The sequence below is a fragment of the Leucoraja erinacea genome, chromosome 19 (genome assembly GCF_028641065.1).
Source record: "Leucoraja erinacea ecotype New England chromosome 19, Leri_hhj_1, whole genome shotgun sequence".
Classification (NCBI taxonomy): domain Eukaryota; kingdom Metazoa; phylum Chordata; class Chondrichthyes; order Rajiformes; family Rajidae; genus Leucoraja; species Leucoraja erinaceus.
Window position 1 is genome coordinate 35,289,974 of NC_073395.1, and position 27,200 is coordinate 35,317,173.

At 44.4% G+C, this 27,200-nt stretch overlaps 1 protein-coding gene and 1 long non-coding RNA gene across 3 annotated transcripts in view; one reads left to right on the forward strand and one right to left on the reverse strand.

Annotated features, from left to right (window-relative positions):
* The first annotated feature begins 3,371 nt into the window (after positions 1-3,371).
* Positions 3,372-27,200, forward strand: part of LOC129706489 (ras-related protein Rap-1b) — a 48,786-nt gene continuing 24,957 nt past the window's right edge. The window contains exons 1-2 of one of the 2 annotated variants that reach the window (XM_055650828.1): positions 3,372-3,521; positions 19,787-19,843. The gene's annotated coding sequence lies outside the window, so the exon portion shown is untranslated. The remainder of the gene's footprint in view (positions 3,522-19,786; positions 19,844-27,200) is intronic. The other variant, XM_055650827.1, reaches the window with a different exon arrangement.
* Positions 19,850-27,200, reverse strand: part of LOC129706490 (uncharacterized) — a 41,073-nt gene continuing 33,722 nt past the window's right edge. The window contains exon 3 of the long non-coding RNA XR_008725067.1: positions 19,850-24,110. This is a non-coding gene — a long non-coding RNA (uncharacterized LOC129706490). The remainder of the gene's footprint in view (positions 24,111-27,200) is intronic.

Here is a 27,200-nt window from a genome sequence, read left to right on the forward strand (position 1 = left end):
TTTCTCTTGTAGTTGTGTAGAACTTGATTGTACTCATGTATGGTACGATTTGACTGCATACTATCCAAAACAAATCTTTAATAACATTTCTTGGTAGTAGTGACAATAATAAATCGCTAAATATCAGCCATATATCATAGGAAATAGGTGCAGGAGTAGGCCATTCGGCCCTTCGAGCCAGCACTGCCATTCCATATGATCATAGCTGATTATCCACAATCAGTACCCTATTCCTGTTTTCTCCCCAAATCCTTTGATTCCGTTAGCCCCAAGACCCTTGAATTGGCCTCTCTGCCTTCTGTGACAGAGAATTGTAGTAGGACCTCCTTGCTCCTATACTCAAACCCTCTCGCTATGAAGGCGAACATGTCATTTGTTTTCTTCACTGTCTGCTGAACCTGCATGCTTACTTGATGTACAAGGACACCCAGGTTTTGTTGCACCTCCTGTTTTCGTAATCTGACACAATTCAGATTCTTGTTCTACATCTATCAGATGTAGGGTTTAACAGAACCCCAAAGTTAGGCCCAGATAACCTTTTCCACCCGGAAGTAAATTCACCAGTATCAAGCATTGTGCAAAGATTTGCCAAACTGTTCCCGTAGCAACCAGAGAGAAATTGCATTGCATAAGGACCTACTAAAAGTGACATATCTCTAAAACAAAATAGGATTGTAGCCATGCAAGCCTGAATTGCAATGATCTGGCTTGCTTCATAAATCATTATTCTAAATAAGACAAATGGCAACTAGTAAACAAGACTTTCTCATTTACCCAGCCTGTCAATGCCATCTAGTGCAGTTTCTCATCCTAATGAGAAAAAAAAGCATTGTTTAGTCTTCCACAGGGAATGAGCAGCATTGAATGATTCAATTCTATTCAAAACTCATCAGAAAATGAAACAGTTGATGTCTGCATGCAGCAAAACTTAGAAGAGGTGGAAAATTGCAACCTTCACGTGGTCCACCCTGTTTCGACTAATGCAATCAACCCGACGTGCACAAACAAATAGATCAAATAGAACAAGTTGACACAACTTTAGGCTGTGCACGCCATACGCAAGAAGAAGAGCTACTTCCCCACAGCCATCAGGCTATTAAGCCTGGCTCGGACAAAACTCTGATTATTAATAACCCATTTTCTGTTATTTGCACTTCATCAGTTTATTTATTCATGTGTGTATATATTTATATCATGGTATATGGACACACTTATCTGTTCTGTAGTAAATGCCTACTATGTTCTGTGTGCTGAAGCAAAGCAAGAATTTCATTGTCCTATACAGGGACACATGACAATAAACTCGAACTTGAGAAGAAGAAAACTTAGAAGACATGAAGGAATGGGTTGATAAGTGGCAAATAAATGATCATCTCCAACAAGAGAGAGTCTAATCACCTACCGGTTATTCAATGATACTACCATTGTCAAGTTCCCCCATTATCAACATTCTGGGAATGGCCATTGATCAGCAATTCACTGGACCAGTTACACAAATACTGTGGATGCAAGAGCCTAAGTATCCTGTTGTAAAGTCTCACCTTGTGGCCCAAAACCTTTACATCACCTATATGGCATGTTAGGAATTCGATGGAACACTCTCCACTTGCCTGCGTGGCTGCAGCTTCAAACTCACCCAATTAGCTTATCAGCATCCAGAATGAATTAGTTTATTTGGCAAACACTGCACCCCCCATTCAAAACATTACTTTTCTTCACCTCTGGCACACAGTGGCTGCATTGCGTGCCAACTGTCAAATGCATTGGAGTTGCCTGCCGTGGCATCTCCAACAATATATTTCAAACCTGTAGTTTCTCAGCGGGAGGTTAAGAACAGCAGGTAGATGTAAATACTACAACTAACATGCATCAACTGACATGAAAATATATTGCCATTTCCTCAATATCACTGGATCCCAATCCTGGAAAGTTTTACCCAATATACAAATGAGAGAATGCTGTACCTTCTCTATTAAGATTGCAATGGTTCACGATAGTGGTTCATTTCTATTTTCTCAATGGAAGCTTGAGAAACGCAATTAATGGTGGCAGTATCCTGAAAACAAATATGATGTTTAGGATATAGTGTTACAATAGGATATAGTGTTACAAGAGAGTGATATGAAAAATATATAATAGTGATATATGATTGGAGACATTGTGATGAAAATTATGATTGTACTGAAAGGAAGAAACAGACATGAGAGCAAGGTAAATTTGTTGTTAGTGAGTTTGAAAGAGATACATGGATTAATTGTGGTGCACAAGGAGACAGCGAGAAGGACAGATTTTGTTTTTGTTTTCGAGATACAGTGTGGAAACAGGTACGGCAACAGCCCATCAACTCTGCGCCAACCAACAATCAACAGTACACTAGTTAATTTTTTCTCTCCCAGTTTCGCATCCTCATACTAGGAGCAATTTAGAGAAACCAATCAACCTACAGACATACACTCCTTTGGAATGTATATGGAAACTGGAGTAAGCAGAGGAAACTCACTTGGTCGCAGGGATAAAGTATAAACTCCGTACAGATAACAACCTCAATCAGGATCGAACCCGGTATTCTGGCACTGTAAGGCAGCAACTAGGAATGGATTTAAAGCAGTGGAGATAAAGGGACATGGATAAGGAATGGGTCAGTGACATGGAGATATGGTGAGAAGGAAAGAGAGATAGGAATGGATTCAATAAGATAAGAGATATTGTGAGTTTGCAGGATAGGCTGGATTCAGTGAGATGGAGTTACAACGAGATAAAAAATAGAGATAGGGATAGATTTGGATAAGGAATGGGTCAGTGACATGGAGATATGGTGAGAAGGAAAGAGAGATAGGAATGGATTCAATAAGATAAGAGATATTGTAAGTTTGCAGGATAGGCTGGATTCAGTGAGATGGAGTTACAACGAGATAAAAATAGAGATAGGGATAGATTTGGTGAGATGGAGATACAGTGAAACGGGATGGATCTTGTGAAATGGAGATAAAGTGAGATGGAGAGATAGGGATGAATTCAGAGATACTGTGGGATGGAAAGAGAGATGGGGATGGATTCATTAAGATAGAGACGTTGAGATGGAGGGATGGGATACTCATCGAGATGGAGAGGGAGAAAGGAACGGCTAGTTTCAGATAGACACAGAAAAACTGGAGTAACTCGGCGGGTCAGATAGAGATAGCATCTCTGGAGAAAAGGAATAGGTGGCGTTTCGGGTCGAGACCCTTCTTGAGATGAAGAGTGAGGAGAGAGATGTGGAACACATGAATGAAAGATGTGCACCCAGTTTCAGAGCCGCGGTGAGTGGGCTGCAGAGTGGGTGAGGCGGGGCCGGGGCCCTCCCTCCCTCCCTCCGACGTGAGGCGGAGACTGCGGCCGGTGGCGGCGCTGACGACAGGCGCTGCCTGGTGGAGGCAGCCTAACAACGGCACCAGCCAGCGGCCGCCCCGCACTCCGCCCGCCCGCCCCGCACCGCACCAAGCAACGGCCGCACCTCTTCCTAATCCTCCTCACAGCCACCGGTAAGTGGATGCTTCTGATGCCGAATCCAGGAGGGGCCGAGCCCGGGGTGGTTGGCCGGAGTGGAGTGGACGGGGACGGGGACTGGACGGTGAGGGGGGCCGGTGGCCGCCGCCCCAGACCCAGCCCCAGCCCCGCGGAGCCATCAACGGGCGCAGCCTGTAAGATGGCGGAGTGGAGTCGTGGTGCTAGCAGGGGGCTCCCACTCTGCCGCCGGGCCCCTCACAGCAGAGCTGAGGGGGGTCAGTGTGATGGCAGCTATCACAAGCCGGCCCCCTCCACCGGGCTGCGGCTGAGTGAGGCGGGGCCGGCATCTGTTGGAAGGTGTCCCGGCCGGTGGGGAAGGGAGGGAGGGAGGGTGGTCCCACACGCCCGCCGGCCCCCGTGTGTTTGGCCGCGGCGAGACCAGCCTATGGCCCCCGCCCCGTCTCCACTCCAGCAGTGCCGGCGGCTTGAAGTTCGCCAAACAGAAATCTAAACTTGTATTTTCTATCCGCAAAGTATCTCGACAGCTCCGGAATGCCGAGAAATTGGTCCCAAACCGCACGATACTGCCTGTTGTCTTTTTCTGGATACTTTATGTATTCAACGGTCTTGCCAGTAACAGGCTGATGTGAGTGAGGCAAGAGCCCCGCCTCAGTATCCCGCGTCTAAACGCACACGTTAATCCCGATTAATAGGGTACATATGAATATTATTTTCGCACCTCTGCGTACTCTTACATTAGAATCCGGTGCCTTCGTAATTATGGCGTTTGTGCCACAAGTTTCAATTTCAACAGGGAAGTACTTCACAGAAAATCGTTTTTGTTGTTGTTGTATGCTCCATGTTCAAGGGTGGTCTCTATGCCATGTTTTCATGTACCTACCTAGGGGATTTTTTTTTTTGGAACGACTGTGTCCCACTGTAATTTGTCAGGGTTATCACAGTATTGCGGAATGAAGCTTTTATCCTTTGGGGGAATTTGGAAACATCAAGTCAAATTATTGTATTTAATAAAGAGTCAAAAACGACAGGAAGTGATTTTGGCAATCCTAAATGTTACTAAAAATATACATGCATTTTTTGTAAAAAAATGTGAAACCAATGCATATATTCTGTGAAAAATGTATATTTAAGCAGTTAGATGTGGCCCTTGTGGCCAACCAGATATGGACACAAACGGGGATACTGAGTTGGATGATCAGCCATGATCAGGCAGTGCAGGCCTCGAAGAGGCCGAAACTCCTGCACCTAATTTCTATGGGTGACGTTTCTATAGGCCTGGTACTGGATTCTCAGCAGGCCAGGCAGCATCCCTGGAGAAAAAGTATGGGTGACGTTTCAGGCCTGGTCCCATTCTTCAGTGCAAACCAGCATCTACAGTTTCTTTCTACACAAGTGAACTTTGAAATTTGTTGATGTAGTCTTGGGATTTAAATAGTCTTGGGATATTTTTAATTCTGCGGAAACTTGGCCAACAAAATTTGATACTTTAGCACTGAGCTAAAAAACATCAATTGGTATGCTTGTAAATTCTGATTTGAGGAATTAATTGCGTGAATATTTAGTAATTGCTTATTGTTTCATTTGGGTTGTGGTTGGACCCATCCAAGTTCTCACTTCAACCCAGAACAAAAGAGGTAAATTTCAGACTTGACAGTTATGACTGTTGACATGAAGGTAACATCTAACTAGGAGTAATTTCAAGGACCCGTAATAAAATTGAAATCGGTAGGAATCAAAGGAAGAATGCTCCACTGGTGCAGTTCTACATTACAAGAGAAAGTTTGTGTGGTTTTTGGTGGTCAACTATCTCAGCCCAAGAGCATGTTCTTCGGGTGGGTGTCTTAACCTAACAATTTTCAACTTTTCTCACCACCGACTCTGTGTGAAATCCGAAATGGGGATGTTTGTTGATTGCACATTATTCAGTTCATTTGCATTTCCACAGAAAATTAAGTCAGCATATACAGGTCTTGTTGCACACGGCCAATATGATAAGAGGAAAATTATTCACATTGTATACCAAGAAATTGTAATTTCTGTCCAGAGATTAAAGCATGGATCTTTGACATATAACAGCATTTCCGTCACCAGGCTTACCATTATCAACATCCTGAGGGCAAGGGAGAGGAGGTGGTAGGGTGGGGGAGGGGATACAAAAAAACCACAAACTTAACCGGGCAAGCCACCGATCTTTAACTTTGAGAGGAAGTCAGAGGCTGGGTATCCTGCAGTAAGTTACTCACTTCCTGATTCTGCCTAGCCTTTCCACCATCTGCATCGCACAAATCGGAAGTGTGATGGAATGATCTTCATTTGCCTGGATGAGTGGACTCAAAATGCTGTGCTGCATTCATACCGTACAAGTTGCGGGTTGTGCAGCTGGTAGAGCTCCTGTCTTGCAGCTCCAGCAATTTAGATTCCATCCTGACCTCTATTGTCTGTGTGGAGTTTTGCATTTTATCCCTGTAATTGAATGGGTTTACTCCAGGTGCTCCAGTTTTTACCCACATTCAAAGATGTGCAGGTTGGTAAGCTCATTGGTTACAGTAAATCACCCCCTAATGTTTAGCAACAGTGCAGGTCTGGGAGGAGGAGGGGGATGGAAGTGTTGATGGGAAGATGGGAAGAATAAGCGTATTAGTCTTAATGGGTTTTTGGTAGCCTGTTTTGATGCTATACGGCTATGGTTCTCTGAAACTGCAGCGAATCCTTAGTAGACAGAAAGTAACTCAGCGGGGTCAGGCAGCATCTCTGGAGAGAGGGAATGGGTGACATTTTGGGTCGAGACCATTCTTCAGACCCGAATCCTTGTGAATCATGTCAGAATTCTTCACTTGTGAATCCTGGTGAAGAGTCAAGAGTGTTTTATTGTCATATGTCCCAGATAGGATAATGAAATTCTTACTTGCTGCAGCACAACAGAATATGTAAACCAAAGATCTTTGATGTAAACATAGTACATAACGGGAAATGAAAAAAAAGTTCAGTGTGTGTATACACATGCACGCATACTCAATAAATAACAAATATGGTACAATAATAATAATAGTCTGTTGTAGTTCAGAGCTTATTTGTTGTTGTGTTCATATCGTAATGGCTGTAGGGAAGAAACTGTTCCTGAACCTGGATGTTACAGTTTTCAGGCTCCTATACCTTCTTCCCGATGGCAATGGTGAAATGAATGTGTGGCCAGTATGGTGTGGGTCTTTGATAATGTTGGCCGCCTTTTTGAGGCAGCGACTTGCAATGTGGTAAAGTGGTGTTATTTAAGGGTGAGATTAAGATATTTTCAAATTGTAATTTTAATTTTTGGTCATTGTTAAACTACATAGATATATTCAATGTGGTTTGATGTTTAATATATTTCACTACCATAATAAAAATATTAAAATATGTTTAGGTAGTGTGATAGAGCAGTATCATTTTATCTCTTTGCCCTTGCTTTTAATACATATTAAAATTGACAAATCTTTGGCTTGGGGGTTCTATCTTAAAAATGTTTCAGCTCATTTCCTGATAGATATCACCTCCCACTGCATAACTGCCTCTAACATAGGTCTCAATTGGCCTTGCGAGAAACAAACTAACAGGTGAACTAATGTGATTTTGTGCCAGAGGGTTTTTTATGTTAAGATCAAAGCTCATTATTTGGTGTGTTAATGAAATTTGAGCTTCCTTCTGAACCAGGACTGCTATAATAACTCCACCTTTGGTATTCAATTGTATTTGTATAGCAAGAATAACATTTTCCGCTGAGCCAAAGTGGTTTTAGAATTGATTGAAATTAGTTCAACTAATAGTGGAAAGATTTACTTATGCAGTGGAAAGATTATGCTTGGTTTGTAAACCATTATATAATATGCAGGAATTGCTCAAATCCATATACTGTACTAGAACATGAGAATGCTTTTGTCTATTTATTGTGGATTATGTGCATTAAGGCACAGTTAATGATTACCCAATGATAGTCATTCGCTGTTACTCTCATTCAAGCAAACATTGTAACTGCTCATTCAGGAAATAAAACAATGCCTGGTGACATCAATCACAAGGTTGGCCACTGTTCAGATACAGAAGCAACAATCTCACATCAAACAAAGGAAAGGAGGATAAAACGTTGCGTGGGATTTTTGTATTTCATCAATTCAGTTTCAATTTTCTCTTGTAAAATTCAACAAGTGGATGTATTCTGGTAATGTTTCAAATGCTATTGGTTCATTTAACTGCATTTAAGGGGTAGCAATCATGTTTCATATAAACATATGTTTCATGATCTATTAAAAATGCATGCTATGAACCGTGTAACTAATGGAGTTCAAAGGCAGAATGCATTATACTATGGTTGGTTTTGTCATGAGAGTGTGAATGTAAAATCTTCCAAGATTAAGCAATGTAATTGATCAAAATGGTTTTGTGACAAATAGAGCATTCTCAGCATGTGTGTGTGTGTGTGTGTGTGTGTGTGTGGGGGGGGGGGGGTTTATTGGTTATGGTGTCATATTTAAATTTCTAGATTAGTAATCCAGATACCTGCAGTGACAGTCCAAAAACAAAAATCCCACAGCCACAGGAACTGTAGAATTAAAATTCAATTAATAATCTTGTCTTGGCAATGACTGTTATAAAAATGTATTTTGGTCATTAATGACCTTGCATTTTGGAGTTGGTGCTTTGAAACAAAATAAGAATAAAACTTAACAGATAACTTGATAGCAGTCTAGGCACCAATATTGTACACAGCAAAGTTTCTCTTACTGAGTCAAACGTGGAAACTATGAGATGCTACGGGTTATCAGCAGCAGCAGCAAAATTGTTTTCCACATACACTGACTGCGTAGTTACAGAGTATATCTCACCACTGCAATCAAACTAAGGTGCCAACCTGATAATTTTTTTCAATAAGAATACCAAGAGAGCATCAGTCAGACTAAAAGCGAGTTGCCTTTTTGGCAAACTTACAGTACAAACTACATTTGTGCTGAAAAACAAACAATACCACACAATAGACAGCCAAGTGATCCCCATAGTTAGTGGGATTAGATCAAATCTCTGGAGTGCAGTTACATTTCAATGTGACTGATTAAAGGCCTAATGGAAGAAGAGGAGACAGCATTCCCATGATTAATAATGGGAAGGCCCAGTATATGATTGCCAGAGCTAAGGCTGAAGATTTTCAAATCGTACTCAGCCAAAAATTCTGAGTGGATAATCCATCTCGGCATACTCTTGAACACTGTCACAAAAGCGAGTATTTAGCCAATTCATTCAATTTAAATGATATCAAGAAATGATTGAGAGCACTGGAGGCAGCACGACTCTGGGACCAGACAGCATCCCAGCAGTGGTTCTGCAGGATTGCATTCCAGAACTAGCTGTGCCAGTAGTCAAGCTGTTGCAATATAGTTGTATCAAACCACTGATTACACTTTGTGAAACCAGCAGTTGAACAAAGAAGGTACAGCAGATGATGGTTTAAAACCAAAGATAGACACAAAAAGCTGGAGTAACTCAGCGGGACGGACAGCATCTCTGGAGAGAAGGAACGGGTGACGTTTTGGGTCAAGACGAGTCTGAAGAAGGGTCTCAACCCGAAACGTCACCCATTCCTCTCCTGAGATGCTGCCTGTCCTGCTGAGCTACCCCAGCTTTTTGTGTCTATCTTTAGCTGAACAACATGCTCCACCTCAAAGACTGGCATGTGGGGGTTAAAATGCTAATCAAGCCACTATCATCATACACACCTTAGCATACTGAGCTGTGTAGATGGAATAGTAACCACTATGGAAAACAAATTTGTCCAACCTTAAAAAAATCTTTAGTGTAGTTATTGTTTCAGCCATTCAAATGTACGGGAGTTTTTCCCAACATAAGGATATTGTCAGACTTTCATTGATGTCATTGCTACCTTGCTTGCTCGGGGTGCTGAAGGTGTGCCTATCTGAACATTTTGAGAGAAATGGTCTTGGAAGCTGGTTCTTGGAAGACAGCATCACGACATTGGTAATTTTCAGCAAATTCAGGATCAAATTATCCTGAAGAGGGTGCTGTATTTTTCAGTTTGTGAAGAAATGTAGCATGGGATAATTGAAAGCATGACTCAGGCCACGATTCAGCCCATTGTGCCCACTCTGATGGGAAAGGGGCTACCCAAAATAAATCTACTCTCGATCACTCGCTGATTCTATAGGTCATGTCTCTTCACACATCCATTTTTAAAAAAAATCTGGTGTCTGTCCCTACCATCCTGTCAGGCATGGAGTTCTAGAAACATGTCATCCTCTTGACGGGAAAAAATGTTTTTATCATTGAAACATATTTTTTTTAAATAGAAAAATAGCTGCAGGCCATTCGACCCTTTGAGCCTGCACCGCCATTCAATATGATCATGGCTGATCATCCAACTCGGTATCCTGTACCCGCCTTCTCTCCATACCCCCTGATCCCTTTAGCCACAAGGGCCACATTTAACTCCCTCTTAAATATAGCCATTGAACTGGCCTCAACTACCTTCTGTGGCAGAGAATTCCACAGATTCACCACTCTGTGGGAAAAATGTTTTACTCATCTCGGTCCTAAAAGACTTTCCCCTTATCCTTAAACTGTGACCCCCATGTTCTGGACTTCCCCAACATCGGGAACAATCTTCCTGCATCTAGCCTGTCCAACCCCTTAAGAATTATGTACATTTCTATAAGATCCACCATCAATCTTCTAAATTCTACCGAGTACGCCATGTTTTAGAAGGAACTGCAGAAGCTGGAAAAATCGGTTGACAAAAAATGCTGGAGAAACTCAGCGAGTGAAGCAGCATCTATGGAGAGAAGGAATAGGTGACGTTTCAGGCCGAGACCCTCCTTCAGACTGATGGCTGATCATCTAAAATCAGTACCCTGGTCCTGCTTTTTCCTCGTATCCTTCGATGCCTTCAACCCTAAATCTAACCCTCTTGAAAACATCCTGTGAATTGGCCTCCACTGCCTTCTGTGGCAGAGAATTCCAGATTCACAACTCTCTGGATGAAAACATTTTTCCTCATCTCAGTCCTAAATGGCCTACCCATTATTCTTAAACTGCGATCCCTGGTTCTGGACTGTCCCAATACCGGGAACATTTTTTCTGCATCTAGCCTGTCCAATCCTTTAAGAATTTTACATTTTTCTATGAGATCTGGCATCTGCCTAAATTCCAGTGAATACAAGCCCAGTCGACGCATTCTTTCCTCATACGTCGTCTCCTTTCGAATCATTCTATCAACTGCTTTACATCTTGCCCCCTTTATTTGTTCATTCCTTTAAGTGAAATGGACCTTTCCCCTCATTACATTTCTTCTGTTCAAATGGACAAAGCCCTACTTTATTTAGTCTTTATCTACAACATGGGAGCATTCAAGTACATCCATTGTACATATTGCAGTGATATGCTTCCAGTAATGTGACTTGGACTGTATTAGGTACCAAACTAAGTGGGACCCGTTGGGTCCCAGTCACACGGGAGGCCTGGTCCCCGACGCAACCCATTCCACAAAACAATATTCCACCGCTCACCCATAGCCCCAACTGCGCAGGTGCGGCTCATTTCCCCACATCCCTGAGCATTCCCTCCCACCCCCTCCTCTTCATGTGTAGGAGGGGAGGAGGGGAAGGAAGTGGGGTGTGTGGCAGGGGGTTGGAGGGGAGGAGAGGTGTGTGGACGGGGAGGTGTAGGAGGGGGGGGGGAGGTGTGTGGGGGGGGGGTGTGTAGGCGGAGGTTGTGGAGAGGGGTGTGCGGGCGGGAGTGGTTGTGGGGGAGGGGTATGTATGGGCGGGTGGTTTGTAGGGGTTGTGGGGGGGGGGTGGTGGTTGGTGGGGGGCAAGGGGGTTTGTGTGTGGGCGGGGGGGGTTGAGGGGATGGGTGTTAACCTGGGGGGGGGGGTGGTGTTGTGGGAGGGGGAGGTGTGGGTGTGGGAGGGGGGTGTGCAGGGCTTGAAATTAACGGTTGCCCGGGTGCCAATGACCACTGAAAGTGCCGCCGGGCAACCTAAACGGCAAGTCATTTTGCTCGGCTTGGCAACTTGGTTTATACCGAAGATAGACACAAAAAACTGGAGTAACTCCGCGGGTCCGGTAGCATCCCTGGAGAAAAGGAACGTGACGTTTTGCGTCGGCGACGGTTGTGGGAAAGATGCTAAGTGTGTCGGACGGAATGTCGGGCCCCGCACAGCAGCAGCGGCGTGGCTCCATCTCCTCCTCCCGCGCCCCGCCCGGCCTGTTAGCGGCAGCTGCTGCCACTATGCCAACGACGCTTTCAAAACAGACCCTTGAAGGAGGGAGGTGTCGGTCAGAGGCGGAAGTAGAGTGGGGGGGGGGGGGGGGGGTGATTGGAGGAGGGAGATGTGCCAAAATACTCGGCAGCTCGGCAGGTCGGCGCCGCAGCCAGGACCGATCCCGGTCTCCGGCGCTGCAATCGCTGCCGAACCGCCACTGGATCATCACCCGCCAGAGGCGTCGGGAGTCAGACGGGCGCGGTGCCCCCAGGCCCACAGCCAGCGCAAAACCCAGCTCACTCTGCCTGTCCCGCCAGGTTAATCAACAGCCATGTCTGGATTGAGACAGGGCTGTAGGCGAGACAGGCAGTTGGGCTGCATTTAACGCTGGATTGAGCTGAAATTATCGTTCACAGAAGCCTCCGAAGCCTCGCGCGTGTGTGTGAGTGTGCACTGGCCTTCCTTCCCATCTCCTCTGCCCTTTCCTCTCTATCTCTCTCATATCATCCTGCTCAGATCCCCCCCATTCAACCCCACTGACACCCCCCACGCTCTCCCCTCATAATTTTACCTACTCCAACCAACACTCACTAATTCCCCTGCCTCAATCTCATCCTCATAATTTTACCTACTCCAACCCCCCCCCCCCCCCCCCCCCCTCAACCCTATTGTGCTGGAAATGTCTTCAGAGCTAACATTGACTATGTTTGATAACGGAATGCAATCAAATATGTTTTAACTCCCAGTGTTATTATTTGTTTTAATCCATAAGATGGATTAATTAAATTTTGAACACGTGAAACATTAAAACCGTAGTGTTCGAATGTCACTGACACGTTATTACAGAATTCATTATAATGGCAAATCAATGCTGTTAATATGGAGTATCAGTACTGTAGTTATTTAATGAGCAACATTCACAACTATACCCCCAACCATCTCCCCCCATGTCTGCCTTCCGCAAAGACCGCTCCCTCCGCAACTCCCTTGTCAATTCTTCCCTTCCCTCCCGCACCACCCCCTCCCCGGGTACTTTCCGTTGCAACCGCAAGAAATGCAACACCTGTCCCTTCACCTCCCCCCTCGAATCCATTCAAGGACCCAAGCAATCGTTCCAGGTGCGACAAAGGTTCACCTGCATCTCCTCCAACCTCATCTACTGCATCCTCTGCTCTAGGTGTCAGCTGATTTACATCGGGGAGACTAAGCGTAGGTTGGGCGATCGTTTCGCCGAACACCTCCGCTCAGTCCGCAATAACCAACCTGACCTCCCGGTGGCTCAGCACTTCAACTCCCCCTCCCATTCCCAATCCGACCTCTCTGTCCTGGGTCTCCTCCATTGCCAGAGTGAGCAACAGCGGAAATTGAAGGAACAGCACCTCATATTCCGCCTGGGGACCTTGCGTCGTCCGGATGGCATTAACATTGAATTCTCCCAATTTTGCTAGCCCTTGCTGTCTCCTCCCCTTCCTTAACCCTCTAGCTGTCTCCTCCCACCCTCCTATCCGCCCGCCCTCGGGCTCCTCCTCCTCCCCTTTTCCTTCCTTCTCCCCCCCCACCCCCCATCAGTCTGAAGAAGGGTTTCGGCCCGAAACGTTGCCTATTTCCTTCGCTCCATAGATGCTGCTGCACCCGCTGAGTTTCTCCAGCAATTTTGTGTACATTCACAACTATACGTTGGATTTATCCAGGTTTTACTTTTACAGTCAGTCATGTACATCACAAATTTGGTCAGGAGATATTTCAGTTGAAATTTTAACGTTAATTCGGGAATGATGGAAATTTATCGTTTATCAACAATTTTTTTTTAAATTGTGCTTACAAACTGGGTATCCTCATTGCCACATACATGTAATCTGAATGTCTGGTACTGTGGCATCTTGACACCTTTAAATATATTACCAAACATTTGCTGCATTTATGTCCTTTGGCTATCTCTTGTTAGTTAGTGTAATGTTTATCCTGTCAGATGGGTATAGTCAGTTTTGTCAGCTATTATCATAAAATGCCTTTAGAAAATTCCTTGCAACCTGTACATTTTGTTGTGGATAAATTATGTGGGAAGCGAGAGTGTTTCTGTACCAATAGCAATAACGACCCATGCTATGGCCATGTCATGATAACTTTCGGTCCTTCACAGAAAACATGCTTGCATCAATCTGTAGTGTGCATGGTTAAGCATATATGTTATCAAGATCCAGGATTTATTGACACAGGTTGATCATACGCTGAATAATCCAACCACATTTTTGTTTGGAAGTGGAAAGAAATAATAAAAATTGCATTAATTGCAATGTGTAAAAAGAGTTGAGATACCGTATTATAATTTTGCTGCATGTCATTGTGGTATATATCATGTCTTGATTGGTGAATATGTTAGTTTGTGACTTTATTTGAAGCAGAAATAATATGTGAATGCATAATTCTGACTGGTAACTACGCACTTCGTCCGAGCACATGTCATGCAAGCCATCTTAAATGACCACCTAAAATGTCATTTGGCAACCTAAAAAGCTGCCAAGGTTGCTCGGCTGGCAACAGGGAAAAAAAGTTAAGCAAGAGCCCTGGGTGTGTGTGTGGGTGGGCGAGGGGGTGTTTGGGCAGGGGGGCTAGTGGGGGGAGTTGTTGGGGAGAGGGGTGTGTGGGGTGGGGGGGGAGTGAGCTTGGAGTAAATACGGGGGTAGAGGGGGACTTCACGGGGGGGGGGGGGGGATCATGTGCCATTTAGGCGACCTGCTAGCGCGTGGGTAGCGCGGCACGGGCGCATGGAGTGGTGTGGAGGAGTGTGGACTTTGTCCTGCATGAAATCTTTGCGCGCCACCGGCCTGTCGCGTAACTGACGGCCAAAGTGGGACAGGCCCAAGACCCTGGCGCGTCACAACGTCTCAACGCCAACAGCAGCAGAAGCAGGCAAACGATCGCTGAGCTCGGACTGAGGCTCACGGCCGTTGCGGATCCAGAACCACCCCTACTCCTACTTCCAAAATGGTACCAAGACGATTGGAGATAGATACAAAATGCTGAAGTAACTCAGCGGGACCGGCAGCATCTCTGGAGAGAAGCAATGGGTGACGTTTCGGGTCGAGACCCTTCTTCAGACTGAAGAAGAGTCTCGACCCGAAACATCATCCATTTCTTCTCTCCACTGCCGGTCCCGCTGAGTTACTCCTGCATTTTGTGTCTATCTTCAAATGACGTCATACGCTCCAGACAGCTGTGCGGACGCATGATGACGCACGCGACCGTCGCTACTGGCCCGTCACGTAAATGATGGCCAAGTGGGACAGGCCCTTAAGGGTTGCAGGCCGGAGTGAGTCAGATGTAATTACATATAACATGGGACAGTACAGCGCAGGAACAATGCCTTTGGTCCACCATATCCATGCCGAACAAGATGTCAAGTTTATCTAATCTCTACCTTATCTAATCGTGATCCATATGCCTCCATCTATGCCTCTCATACTTTTATTTACTTATATCAAGTTTCTCCTGTCTCAATTGCTCCAGAGAAAATAAGCCAAGTTTGTCCAACCTCTCCTTATAGCTAATACCTTCTGATCTAGGCTGCGTTCTGGTAAACCCTTTCCGAAGCCTTCACATCCTTCCTGAAATATGGCAACCAAAACCGCACACAATGTGCTAAATGTGACCTAATCAGAACTAAGATGCTGCAACATGACTTGCTGATTCTTGCACTCAATGCCACAACTAATGGGGAAAAGGCATACTATGTGCCTTCCTTATCACTATCTAATCATCTTACCGCTCTCAGGGGCCTTTGGACTTGGATCCCAAGATCCCACTGCACATCACACTCGCTTGGATTAAACTCCATCTGCCATTTCTCTGCCCATTTCGGTTGCTTCTTCTTCTTCTTGTGTTTGAGGCAGCAGAAGTCCGCAACAAGTTGATGCCATCCGGTTCGACATCCGTAGGTGCCCGCCCTAAAAAGGGTGCATGCTCCGGGTTGGCACCAAACTGCGGCGCTGCTCTGCTCTGTTAGTTGTTCGCCTGACTGAGGTCAGTTGACAGGGCTCACCACGGGCAGGTCAACAACATGTGCCCCATTTCGGTTGCTGATTTATTTTGAAAACCTTCAACTCCAATTCCACTGATTTTTTGATGTCTGCAAAATTACTAACTAACCCACCTACACTTACATTCAAATTGTTAATGTAATGTTGCAAATTAGCCTAAATGAGAGTGAATCCTATTATCCAAATGAGAGTAAATCCTATCCGGAAGAATCCTCTCCAATCCTTCCCAATCACTGACGTGAGACTCACCAGCCTATAATTTCCTGGATTATTTCCACTTCCCTTTTTAAACAATGAAATAGCGTTGGCTAGTCTCCAGTCATCGGGGATCTCAACGGACATTTGGAGATGTTTGCAGACGACACCAAAATACAAAGATCGCTCCGCTCAATATTGGGGAAGTTAAAGTTGCCCACAATGACAACCCGATTGCTTTTGTATCTTTATGTAATCTGGTCACGTAACTGTACCCCTCTTTTTCTGCTGGCTTTTGGGAGGACTATAGTATAATCCCATTGGAACAATAGTACTTTTCTTATTTTTGTGTTCTACCCACATTGCCTCAGATGATGAATGTTGTTTTTCTGAAAGCCATCGTGGCATTCTCCCCAATTAGTAGAGTTACTCGTCCATGTCTTTTACCTCCTTCTCTATCATGTCTGAAAGGTTGAAACCCGGGAAAGTTGATCTGTCCGTTCGGTACCTCGCAACATCGTCTCAGTAATGGCCATAACATCATAGTTCTAAGCAGTGATCCAGGTTCTAAGTTTATCTGCTTTACCCACGATACTCCACGAAATGCCCATCAGTTTCACCATATTTTTTTTTTTGTGTGATTTCTTTGAGACTTGCTGGTCCTAACATCTACTAGGGTATTGACGTGCATGGAGAACTGGTTGGCAGACAGGAAACAAGGAGTTGGAATTTACGGGTCCTTTTCAGAATGGCAGGCAGTGACTAGTAGGGTGCCGTAAGGCTCAGTGCTGGGACTCCAGTTATTTTCAATATATATTAACAATTTAGACAAAGGAATTAAATGTAACATCTCCGTGTTTGCCGATGACACAAAGCTGGATGGCAGTGTGAGCTGAGAGGAGGATGCTATAAGGCTGCAGGGTGACTTGGATAGCTTGGGTGAGTGGGCAGATGCATGGCAGATGCAGTATAAAGTGGGTAAATGTGAGGTTGTCCACTTTGGTGGCAAGAACAAGAAGGCAGATTATAATCTGAATGGTGTCAGATTAGGAAAAGGGGAGGAGCAACAAGACCTGGATGTCCTTGTACATCAGTCACTGAAAGTAAGCATTCGGATACAGCAGACCGTGAAGAAAGCAAATGGTATGGTGGCCTTCATAGCAATTTGAGTATGGGGGCAAGGAGGTCCTACTGCACTTGTACATGGCCCTGGTGAAACCACAACTGGAGTAATGTGTGCAGTTTTGGTCTCCTAATTTGAGGAAGGACATTCTTGCTATTGAGGGAGTGCAGAGTAGGTTCACCAGGTTAATTCCTGGGATGGCGGGACTGACATATGATGAAAGAATGGATCGACTGGTCTTATATTCACTGGAATTTAGAAGGATGATAGGAGATCTTATTGAAACATCTAAAATTCTTAATGGATTGGACAGGCTAGATGCAGGAAAAATGTTCCTGATGTTGGGGGAGTCCATAACCAGGGGTTACATTTTCAGAATAAGGGGTAGGCCATTTAGGACTGAGATGAGGATAGAATTTTCACCTAGAGAGTTGTGAATGTGTGGAATTCTCTGCCACAGAAGGCTGTGGAGGCCAAGTCACTGGATGTTTTCAAGAGAGAGTTAGATATAGCTCTTAGAGCTAACGGAATTAAGATATATGGGGAGAAAGCAGGAACGGGGGGTGCTGATTTTGGATGATCAGCCACGATCATATTGAATTAAGGTGCTGGCTCCAAGGGCCGAATGACTTTCTCTTGCACCTATTATCTAAGCTTCTACCTACCCATCAGTCCTTCCATTTGCTAACATTGTGTGGTTCCTACCCCCCTTATACTCTAGTTTAAATGATCCCGAGTAGCATTAGCAAATTTCCCAGCAAGGTTATTGGTCTCCCTTGTGTTCATGTGCAATCATGTCCTGAAGTGCTATGTACCTCATTGGAGGCCCTCGGACTATCTTTGATTGGATTTTACTGGCTTTATCTTGAAGAATGGATAATCTCAAGAAAGCTGGGAGATGGGACTGAGCATGGCCAGTAATAGGTGCACAGGCGAGGGGTTTTAACCTGCCTATCAAAAAAGCTCATCACCTGTGTTCACCTATTACTGACCACACACTGTCTTGCCTCTCATTTCCAGCTTTATTTCCCACCACCGCCCTGCAATCAGTCTGAAGAAGTTTCCCGACCCAAATCATCACCTATCCATGTTCTCAAGAGATGCTGCCTTACCTGCTGAGTTGCTCCAGCATCTTGAGTTTTCAGTGATTTTTATCTTTGTTATTTTTGAATGATGCAATGTATATTGGAAAAGGCTACCAGATTTACACAGTACTGGACAAAGTGGGACCCGTTGGGTCCCAGTCACACGGGAGGCCTGGTCCCCCAACGCAACCCATTGCCCAACGCAATATTCCACCACCCACCCATAGCCCCTAACTGCGTAGGCGAGGCTCATTTCCCCTCATCTCCGAGCACTCCCTCCCCCTCCTCTTTGTGTGTGGGAGGGAGGGGAGGGGGGGGGGGGAGTGGGGTGTGTGTGGTGGGGGGGGGGGGGGGTGTGGGGGGGGGGGGGGGGGGGGGGGGGGGGGGGGGGGGAGGGGGGGGGGGGGGGGGGGGGGGGGGGGGGGGGGGGGGGGGGGGGGGGGGGGGGAGGAGGAGGGAGGAGGGGGGGGGGGGAGAGAGGGGAAGCGAGCTCGGAGAAAAGACAGGGAAGAGCCATGGGGGAAAGGGGGGGATCACGGGGGAGGGGGACCAGGGGGACCAGAGGGGTAGAGGCTGGAGCTCGCAGTGCGATGGGGACTCACAGCGGGCGCTGGTCGTTCTCCTCTGCCAGGATCAGAGTCTCCGCTTTCCATTTGGCGACATCTCCAACTCCGTGCCGGGCTGGGCCGCTTCCAGTCCCTCCGAAAATTGTGTCCGGTTGGAGACCTCCACCGGCCATCCAGATCGTCCCTCAGCTCCAGTAAAGATGAGATGGCGCAGGAAGGGGCGGACCGTCCAGGGGAGTGACAGGAGAAGAGACTAATCCACGCGGCACTGACTGGCAGGAGAGGAGATCGATCTGCGCACGCGCGGTTTCTAAGATTTTTAAATCTCGCTAACTTTTACAACATTAAACCGATCGGAACAAAACTTGGTGCATTCGCAGCACAGGAGAATGGTGAGTAAGCTGGCGAAAAATTGTAGCGCAATCGCGTACCGTTTTCGCGTAAATAGAAAGACTGAGCAAACTGGAAGATAACAAGATCAGAGTTTTAGTTCTTTCTCATTGTATCGCTGCTGACATATTCATTTCACTTGCACTTTATGAGCAATGTGACGAATAAATCCGTGTTGTATTGTATTGTATACATAGATATTCCATGTGTCAAGTTTTCAGTAAACCTGATCTATGTTCTTGCTACCTGTAAATAAGGTTCTGAGACGAGAGAAAGTAGTTTCCAATAAAGGTTCAGGTAATCTTCTGCAGAGGAAGGGTCTCGTCCTGAAATATCTGCTGTCCATTTCTCTCTAATGATGCTGCCTGACCAGCTGAGTTTCTCCAGTAGATTGTTTTTTGTCCAAAATTCCGGCATCCGCAGCCTCTTGTGTTCCCAAAAAGACTTGATTTGGGTTTTGTTTTGTTGTTGAGGTGTGCATAGTATTAATTTTATATATCAGAAGGGGTAATATGGTGCCTTGTGGAAAATTGCATACTTTGGGCAGAGGTGAGGACTAATTAACTTTAAGTGTGCATAATTTATCACTGACTTTAAGATCCATGTATTTTACATTTATGTTAAATTTCTAACTTTTATAGGTGGAAGTCATTGAAATCTGAATCCAACTGTATCAAGACACAGGGTACTGAAGAATTGTAAGTTATCAGTGAAGTGGTTAACTTTTAATATTAAGTGTCGGTATTTCCAAAATCAAACTGTAACTATACCATGTTTTAGAATTTGTTTGCATAATTTGTGCATAGAATGTGACCCTTCTGGTTAAAGTAATGTCACCAATGCTGGACAGTGCAAGAATTTAAGAAGTTGATTGTAATTCAGTTGGTTTGTGACAAATTCGATTTTGCTGACCAGAAATAAAAAGAGGCAACTGGAAAAGTATTTGTGTAAGTCGGTCATATGTAGATAGAGGTAATCCCGCTCGTTCGTGTTTCAGACAACGTTCTGCCATCACTTTGCCATAGCCAGTGCCACATCTGTGCCTCTGCGGAGGTAATGACAATGTGGTAAAAGACAATTTTCAGAATTTTATTTTAAAGTTTAGATTTTAAAGCTGCAATCTACAGATATTCTCACTCATTTGGCAAAACTGTACAGCCAGAATTTCCTCAATTTTTACTTCGATTAGTGTATGAATTATTTTTTTAATGTCATAATTATGTGCTCTATTAGAAGTTTTGAGTTTAGAAGGTGGTAATGGTTGATTCTGAGCTGCAGCGGTTACGCAAATAATATGAAAACTTCGATTTTTAGTTCTTGTTCTGATGAGGTCTCTGATTTTTATTTCTATTTATTTTCAGTGCTCCTGTATAGCATTCTAAAGATGTTTGTTGGGATGCAGCTAGAAATATTGTGACAGTTCTTTAGATTAAAATGTTCTCAACCATGTGGCATTTTGAACTAGGACAGCAATTCTTATGTAATACAACTCTCCAATTCAAAAGTGTTTCTAACAAGGCAAACAATCTGAAATTTGCAGCACTCCTTTCAATAATCTACTTCAAATAGGGAGCTGAACTAACCTTGTGCATGCACTTTCCTTTATGAAAGGTGGGTTCTTGGTTTGCATAAGCACAATAGACACAGCACAGAAACTGATCTTTTCATCCTGCCAGCCATGGAGCATCCACTTGCACTAATCCTATGTTAAACCCATTTTATTCATTTTGACCATATTCAGATCAGATCTGCCCAGATTCTAGCAGGGTTATTAAGCTTGTAGTTGACACCAAACGTTAGTGGTATAGCGAACAGTGAAGAAGATTATTTAGGATTGCGCAGGATCTAGAACTGGGAAAATTTATCATGGAATGGCAGATGGAATTTATCTCTGACAAGTACAAAGTGTTGTATTTCAGTAAGTTAAATCAGGGTAGCACTTGTATCTGGAGAGTATTGTAGAACCGAGAGACCTGGAATCTAAGTACATAGTTTTCTGAGAGCAATGATTCCAGTAGACAGGGTGGTATGAAAGGTACATGGTACGCATGCTTTCATCAGTCAGTCAGGGTGATGAGTACAAGGTACACAAAAATGCTGGAGAAACTCAGCGGGTGCAGCAGCATCTATGGAGCGAAGGAAATAGGCATCGTTTCGGGCCGAAACCCTTCTTCAGACTGCATCTGCAGTTCCTTCTTAAACAACATGATGAGTACAAGAGTTGGGACGTCAAGTTACAACCGTGCAAGATATTTCTTCTGGTTGTCGAACTGTGGGAAGGATTTTATTAAGCTGGAAAGAGTGCAGAAAATAATCACAAGGACGTTACCTGGACGGGAAAGCTTTGAGAGTCAAGAGTGTTTAATTGTCATATGTTCCAAAACAGGAGAATGAAATTCTTGCTTGCAGCAGCTTAACCGGTCAGCAAACACAATACTCAATAGATAGCATAATAAAACCAGCACAAAAAAAATCATTCAGTGAGAAGAAAAAATAATATTGGTGCCTAACCAAACAAACGTTGGAGGTCCATCTTTGTGACCTGGTGGGGCCTCCTACAGCTGACTTTTATGGCGCTGGAGGAATTCGGTACACCTTCCTACCGGCCCACTGCTCGCATCCGGCATCTCTAGCTTCTGCTTCTGCTAGACTTGCCAGAGGAGCTGTGGCTCCTTTACCAGTGAACTGATCCATCCGAGACACCAGAGGTAGAAACAGAGCCTCAGCACCCAACGGGGCAGCAGCCTCTTCTTCCTCTATGTAAGCCGGGTTATACGGAGGTTGGCGTGGGCGTAATGCGGTCGCCATCATCAACAGATCATCAAATTCATCCTCTTGCTGCCACTTGCTTTGGTGGTATAGGCACAGGTCCCTCATTTCCCCCTTTTTGCTGAACACCTTTCACCTCCTCTAGGGGCTGGTGTCTTTGCAAACCACTGCAAATCTTAATTGTGCTCCCATCTCGCCCAACCATTTCTTTTTTAGTGATATGTAGGACAGAGATAGCTTATAACGTCCCCATCCAGCCAATCTCCATTTGATCGATCAGCTAGATTACCACAAAAATCTACCACACATTGGTCATCTCCGTTCTTTGCTATTACCACATCTGCTGGCGATCCCGGTGGAACAATGGGATCTCCTATCTTTTCCCGGTGTCCTATGGTCTTTTTTATCACCTTGGCAGTGTTCTCTCTTATCTGCATTTTTCCCTCCTGGACCACCTGTTTCTTTTCTTCAGGCCTCCCTCTAGCAGTAGGATCAGATTTCTCCGATTGACTACTGTTGCCTCCTATATTCTTCTCTGAAGTCTGTAAAACAAAAGCTAGGTTTCCGCGGACAATTTCTTATTATATTCTATTCACAGTTTGCGCACTCCGGTTTTACTCTGTCCGCAAACCTCAAAGTCACCTTTCAATTTCTATAGCGCGCTTTACGGCACCTGCTTCAATTTATCTTCTACCTCCAGTGTGAGTAAATTTATCTTCTCCGCTATTTCGCCTCACCCCACAGGCCTCTTGTCTCAGTGTGAGTCACCAGCCAGATAAGCTAGGTTGCCCTGGGACTCTCCATTCTCTCTTGGAAGCCCTTCTGTCCCCCTTTCGGTTAGGACTATTTTATCATTCAGTTTTATTTCCCACTTGTATTCGTTTGAATCCCTTTACAATTGGGATCCTGCCGACTACGCCAAATTCTGTGGAAGAAATTAATTTAGAAGGAAATTAAAGGAAAATGAAAAGCGGAGACTTTGCAGGTTTGCTTCAAGAGACTTTATTGCATGATATCATGGAGAGATGGCGGCATTTAACTGCTCACCGGTTCTCTCACTTCACAGCAGAATTAGCTGACAGTTATACTGTGCAGCAAACAACTATACAACACAACTATGCAGATACAACTATACAAAAATATACTATCTACTACATGGGTACCAATTATCTCATTAGTCATAACATACTTTTTGGTTATGTCAATCTTGTTCAACAACAGATTGTTAATACAAGTCAAACCCAATACAGGGGCATTGTGACATTATTCTTTCTCTCCTTTTAGGCAGGTCGCGCCACCATCTCATCTCCAAGCCAATCATATACCCCCATTTACTGCAACGTATATACACTATTAGCGGTAGGGGGCGCGGGTGGTCTACTCCTTAACACACTGCTGAGAATAACAAGCTTCCTTATCTCCGTCTACAATTTCATGTTTACATTTACCATCTACCCTTCCAACACATTCCTAGAAAAGGTAATACGTCTAATCTTAATTTGCCGATTTCCATGAACCTCTTCCACACCTGGTCAACGAGAGATGCCAATTGTCACATCCAAACACCCTTTTGTTAAATTGTTCAATTCCTATCAGAATTAAGTAAGAAAGGATATTAATATTTTTTCCACAGTTCCCTCCTTGTTGATCTTTGTGATCAACACTTATATTATAGTAAGAAAGGATTTTAATATTTTCTCTCATTAATCAGTTGCAAAAATGTAGACACACATGTCCGATTATAATTTGGTCGGAACCCGTCCTTAAGCTCGCAAAGGGATACCTTCTTCAGCATGCGTAGGGATATGGGCACAAACCCAACATTCAAATCTGATAAGGAAGCCTGTTTTTCTTTCAGCTGCGAGTTCACTGTGTTCTGTGTGAAGATTGTTTGTTGAATTTCATACTCCAATTTCTACCTTCATCCTGTTTCTTGTAACTATCTAGATGTTGCTCTTCACCCTCATATCCTCTATGATCCCATATAATGTTAATATATTCATAAGTATGTATTACAACAAAGATAGTTAATAAAGAACATTTTGACACTTTCTTATCATCATCTTCTCACTACAAAAATGTACGGCTCTTGCGTTCTCCTTCTCCTCGAGGGTTCTGTCTGAATGACACAGTTTACATCTGTTGGCATGTATCCAATCAGGTTTTTCTTTTACTTTTACTGCTGGTTCTTTCCACCTAGAAGAGAAAGAATTGTTCATTTATTGCTCGCACATAAACCTAATCTCCTGGCTTAGACGGGTGCATATTTCCTTTTTGCCAGAGGGGCCTGTGCCTGTTTAACTTTCTCATAGATTTCACCAACTGTTTCACACATGGCTTGAGCATATCTTAAGGAATTTTCATCATTCTGTATCAGGAAAAGATATTTTCAGGAGTTATTGGGGGTCGGATTCCTGTTGTCATAGGTCACCCCATCAATATCTCGTGAGATGTTAGGCTTGTGTTTCTATTTTTCTGATTTCTCAGGATATACATTACCACGGGCATGGCGTCTGGCCTCATCAACCTATTTTGCTGACATAACTTTGGCAAAAGTAGCTTTTATTTCCCCATTTACTCTTTCTACCATCTCTGAGGACTGTGGTCGACATAGTATGTGTAATTTCTACTGGTACCCAAGATCCTACGCAAAGTTCTGAACTAATTTACTGGTGGAATTAGTTCCTCTGTCACTGTTTATTCCTGTGCGTATCCCAAATCTAGGTATTTTTTTCTTTCATTAAAATATTGACTACCGTCCTTGCATCATCCCTCCTCGTGGGGTGTGCTTCCACTCATCTAGAGAACATACCAACTATGACCAGGATGTACTTAAAACCCTTTGCTGCTGGCATATGTACAAAATCAATTTGCAAATTCTCAAAAGGCAATTCAGGTTGTGGTAGGTGATCAAATCTTACATGCGTCTTCCCTCTATTATTTTGTTGATACACCAGACATGTTCTTGCAACTTTATCAATTATGACTGTTATACCTGGTGCATACCATTGCTGGGACAATGTGTGTGCCATCCCCCCCCCATTTCCTGTGTGAGCCTGTCCATGGGCTTGGCAAGACAGGGACAAAAATAGGCTCCTGGGGCAAATTACCCGACCATCAGGGTGGACCCAGACGATGGGGTCTTGATAACTCCCTGCTTTGCTCCAGGAATTATTTTCCTGGAGTGATGCTCAGCTTTGGGCATCCTGTAACTGGGTTACATCAATGCTGACCGGGAACTTCCTTTGTACTGCAGACTTAATTTTAGCCGCTTGTAATTGTGGGGTTTGCCTGAGGGCCATCTGTTTGGCTACATAATCAGCAGATCTGTTTCCCTTAGATACATCATCATCTGATGATGTATGAGCCTCACATTTAATAACTACAATTTGCTGTGGCAATTGGATAGCATCCAATAAATTTAAGACCAGTTTATCATGCTTAATAGTCTTTCCTGTTGATGTGATGAATCCTCTATTTTTCCATAATTGCCCAAAGTCATGTACAACCCCAAATGCATAGCGAGAATCGGTGTAGATATTAGCACTTTTATTGTTTGCCAATATGCAGGCACAAGTCGGGTCATACAGCTCAGCTGCCTGAGCGCACGTTCTGGATGGTAAAGCATATGCCTCCAGCACTTGGTGCGGCGTGGCCACCGCATATCCTGCTAATGATCTGTCATCGATAGGTCGGTGTGAAGAGCCACCAGTAAATAGGTCCAGGTCAGGATAATCAATCGGATGATTCTGTAAGTCCAGCTGGGAAGTGGCAGTGGCGTCTACAAGCAATAGCCAATCATGGTCACATCTTCTTCTGGCGGTGGCACAAAAGTAGCTGGTGATCGCTGATAAGTATAGTTCGGATGTGATAAAAGGATAACTTCATATCCTGTTCTTCTAGCGGCTGTGAAATGCTGTGTAGCTGCTGAGTTCAATAATAACATCACGGCATAATGAGGAACAGTCACTACACACGGGTGATCAAGAACGATGGGGATTGATTTTTCTATCATCGTAGCTGTTGCTGCTACAGCTCGCAAGCAAGCTGGCATGCCCTTTGCTACAGCTGGTAAAGCCATGGGATAATAGGCTACCGGTCTTTTTCCCCCTCCATGCTCCTGAACCAGGACCTCGGTTCCAAACCCCTTTGATACTAAGAGGGCGGATGGGGATCACTATTTTGTAAATAGCTCTCAGGTCCTGGTCCTAATACCATTCATTACGTCTTCCCACTTTTGGGATTGGCAGAATAGGAGTATTACACGGACTTTGTGTTTTCACTAATACTCCTTTTGTAATAAAGACATAATGATTATAGCTATCCCTTCTTCAGCCTCCGGGGCCGATTGATACTGTTTTAGACATGGCAAAGCAGCACCCTTTTTAAAGTCACTTCATGTTCATGGGCTGATCGCACTCTCCCCACATGATTCTTATGCTTTGCTCAGTTCAGACAGTACCAGAGCCATTGGTAACATCGGCTGTTGCTTTTCAAAATTAGTCTCATTCCTTTCTGACCCAAGTGATCTTCCCTTCCGTGTCATTAAAAATGTCAATCTGGACCTCCTTTTGCCATTAGCAACTTTAAAACGTGAATTGACCGTTTGTCTTTCAGCCTTTTTATCATCTCTCCTATTTCCTCCGCTGCTGCTGGAGGTCTAGTAGCTATGGTCAAGCGTGACTCAGAAGTGTCCCCCATCTCAAATCGATCCCTTTGATTTTAAGAGATGTGCACTATTATTCCTAATCCCGGGACCCCAAAGAATAAATAAGGAGTCACTATTAATTGTTCGAGTTTATTCAACCAGGGGGAGACTGTTTCCTGGTACCCGGAATTAGGGAGGAGCGTATATAATGCAGTGTAATGCGTTCACTTATGTTCTTGGCTGGTTTCAAAAAGATACTGCAAATACTGGCCTTTTGAATCCTGCACTCTTTGCAGAGCACTGTGTTCAAGAAGGAACTGCAGATGCTGGAAGATCGAAGGTACACAAAAAATGCTGGAGAAACTCAGCGGGTGCAGCAGCATCTATGGAGCGAAGGAAATTCGCTTCGCAGAGCACAATGGATTTGATTAACCAATTGACTGTACGGATTGCTACTCAATTGCCAACAATATGGGATGGACATCTTTTCTCCTTGTTCTTCCTCCTTGATTAAATTTGACAATTGATGTGTCTGCATTTGAGGGAGTTCCATAAACATACCGTCTGCAGTGCAGTGTAAAACATTTTGCACAGAGCCTGTCTTCCCAGTAACAGGAGTGGGGCTGTTATAGAGATTA